At 52.0% G+C, this 3,320-nt stretch overlaps 1 pseudogene; it reads right to left on the reverse strand.

Annotated features, from left to right (window-relative positions):
• Positions 1-1,972: 1,972 nt before the first annotated feature.
• On the reverse strand, positions 1,973-2,103 carry LOC137368119 (U2 spliceosomal RNA; annotated as a pseudogene).
• Between the last annotated feature and the right edge of the window lie 1,217 nt (positions 2,104-3,320).

The following is a 3,320-nucleotide window of genomic DNA, read 5'->3' on the forward strand; positions in this document are numbered from 1 at the left end:
TGATGCAGTTGAAGTCACCGCCTAGGATGACCGGCCTGGATGTTGCCAGCAGCAGTGGGAGCTGCTGGAAGACGGTCAGCCGCTCGCTGCGTTGTACCGGGGCGTACACGTTGATCAACCGGAGCGGAGCGTTGTTGTACATTACGTCTGCTACGAGGAGGCGACCGCCCACCACCTCCTTAACTTCGGAGATGGTGAAGTTACCTCCCCGCAGCAGAATACCCAGGCCAGAGGAACGGGAATCATTACCCCCCCGACCAGATCGATGGCCCGTGGGACCACCATCGCAACCACTGCCTGTAGGTGCTGAGGTGTGGTATTCCACACTCCTGCAGAAACAGTAGGTCAGCTTTGACCTTGGCGAGGTAATCCAAGGTTGAAACACATCGCGTAGTGGATTTAATGCTACGCACATTAATGGAAGCAATCCTTACACCCATTTTTTTAAAGTTATTTGTTGCTTCCCATACCATTTGTCCTTGCTAGTCCCAGTCCTTCGGGATGTTCCTGCATACCCATCGTGTGCGCAAGCTGTTTCACATTGGTTGGGCTCAGAAACCCCTCCTGGTTTTTCATGCAGGGTTTGTTCCGCTGGGGTGACATCGGTGGGGGAGGTCTTGTCGGCAGCAAGGATTGGATTGTCCTCTGCTGCCTCCCTCTGTTCCTCCTCGAAAACATCATTGCTCCTAGCTTCCCGGAGCTGAGGTGCGCCAGACGTGTCTTTGTTCTCGGTGTCCCGGAGCTGGGATGCGCTGGCCACGTCGTTACATGTGGCGCTTTGGGGTTGGGGCATGCCGGGCCCATCACAGCTTCCCGTGCCCGGGGGCTGGGGGGCTTTATCTTCCATCTCCTTGGTGTTCTGCCGCCTCTTTTGAAGGGGCTGTCGTTCCAGCATTTCCCCGTCCAGTGAAGAGGAGCTGTTGTAGTCTGTCTCAGAAGGTAGCCTCCTCTTGACACTGGTTTGGGTGGTGGCCTGTTCCGCTTTTGGATGTTTTTTCTATGTGGTTTTCCTCTGGACCACTTGACCTGTTTGTCCATCTGCTGCCTCCTCCTCCATTGATTCTGTCTGTGGAGGGGAGGTTTCCGGGTGCAGGGTCGGTGCTGGGTCGCTGGTTTCAGCTGCCTCCCCTTTCTTCTCCTTCTCAGGCTGAAGTTCCTCACTGCAGAGAAGGTTGCTTGTCTCCTTTCGAACACCGGATGCCTTCGTCAAACCTTCTCCCGGCCTTTCCTTGGACCTTGCCGCCTGAGCATAACTGAGGCAGCGTTTGGGGCAGGTTTTGTAGAGATGGCCTGCTGCACTGCACAAGTTGCAACACTTAGTCTGCTTACCGTCCTTGGTCTGATGGCCTTCCTCCTTGCAGTTCTTGCAAACAACCGTGCTGCAGTTTGCTGTCACGTGACCAGATTTGCCACAGGTGCGGCAAACTCTGGGCTGCCCAGCGTAGACCAAGAAGCCTCGACTTCCCCCAATATCGAAGCTGGAGGGAGGGTGGATGATGGCTCCACTGGGATCGACCTTCAAGGTCACCTTGACCTGCACCTTGCTGGTCCAAATCCCAAAGGGGTCCTTGACATCAGTGCTGCTGCCGGCCACCTCGACGTACCTGGCGAGAAAGATGAGTACATCCACCAGCAGAACATGGGGGTTGTAGAGGTGAATCGTCACCACCCGGTCCCGTTGTGACAAAAGCGTGAAGAGCGGCTCCGCTGTGAGGATCGACAGTGGCGCCCGGTCCCCTTTCTCCTTGAACGCCTTCAGGAACTTGATGCATCCCGCCACGTTCCGGAACGTCACGTCGAAGTATCCACTGCTGGGGAAATCCTGCAGGCAGAAGATGTCCGTAGCTTGAAATCTGCAGCAATCGAAGAGGATTTTCTTGATGAAGAAGGCGCGATCGAGCATTGCATCTCCTTCCTTGTTCTTCACGTCCACCCGAATAGTGTTGCGCACTCCCTGGCCTGAAGCTCGAAGATTGGTTATAGCCATTTTACTCAAAGCCTACCCAGGATCAAAAGGCACTGATCATGGTCTCTTCTCAACCAAGTAAGCACTGATAAGAACAGATACTACACTTGATCTTAGCCAAAAGGCCAGACAACTTATTGCAAGAAACAGCCTCACTCACAATGATGGGAAATGATTAGACTGGAGATGATTGGGGAACAAAGCTTCACAGAACAACATTTAGAACTGATAGTGACTGAGCAGTGACACAGAGATAAATAGATTGATAAACAACATACAGAGAGGTGAAATAAATTCTTGGAAACTAGTAAAAACGTATACAAAACACATTTCTAACTAACACACAGATGAAAGTACGTCTATAATAATCCTGTTTTTATTTGTTTGTCCGGACTATTTTGATTGGTCAGTTTCGGGGGGGGGGTGAAGGTTTCTGTTGGTGGGTGGTGCCTGTCTAAAAAACACAGGCACATTGTGCGCGTGGAGCATTGGAGTGTGTGATGCACGTAGACTGCCAACTGTTGGTGGCTGCAGTGAGAGCAGACTGGGGTTTGGGGAGAACAGAAACAGTGGAAGGTAAGGAGTGCACAACAACAAAATTAACCTGGCTGGAGAGATTGGTTCCATATGGAATGGGATGGGATTGATGGGACAGATGGGGATGGCATGAGAGAGGTGGCATGAATGGACATGAGGGTGCTTTGGGATGGGGATAGCATGAGAGGGAAGGCATGGGAAGGATAAAATGGTACGGGATGGGGATAGCATGGGAGGGAAGGCATGGGAAGGATAAAATGGTACGGGATGGGGATAGCATGGGAGGGAAGGCATGGGAAGGATAAAATGGTATGGGATGGGGATAGCATGAGATGGAGGGAATGGCATGGGTTGAGACTGAGATGGCGGAATTAGTTAAGAATATCTCTTCTGGTGCAGAGGTGACCTGTACAAGAAGGACCGGTTGCATCTAAACTGGAAGGGGACCAATATCCTTGTGGGGAGATTTGCCAGTACTACTCGGGAGGGTTTAAACTAGTCTTGCAGGGGGAGGGGACCCAAAGTAGTAGTCTCTCCGATGAGATAGTTGAGGCAAATGTAGAGGTTAAAGCAAGCAATTCCAGTAGGCAGGCCGGGCAGGGGCAGGACAGGGAACATGGAAGGTCTGGTAGGCTAAACTGCATTTACTTTAAAGCAAGAAGCCTTACAGGTAAGGCAGATGAACTCAGAGCATGGATCGGTACATGGGATTGTGATGTTATAGCTATTACGGAAATGTGGTTGAGGGATGGGCAGGACTGGCAGCTCAATGTTCCGGGGTACCGATCCTTCCGGCGTGGCAGATGTGGAGGTAAGA

Source organism: Heterodontus francisci, chromosome 3 (genome assembly GCF_036365525.1).
Source record: "Heterodontus francisci isolate sHetFra1 chromosome 3, sHetFra1.hap1, whole genome shotgun sequence".
In the NCBI taxonomy this organism is placed as follows: Eukaryota; Metazoa; Chordata; class Chondrichthyes; order Heterodontiformes; family Heterodontidae; genus Heterodontus; species Heterodontus francisci.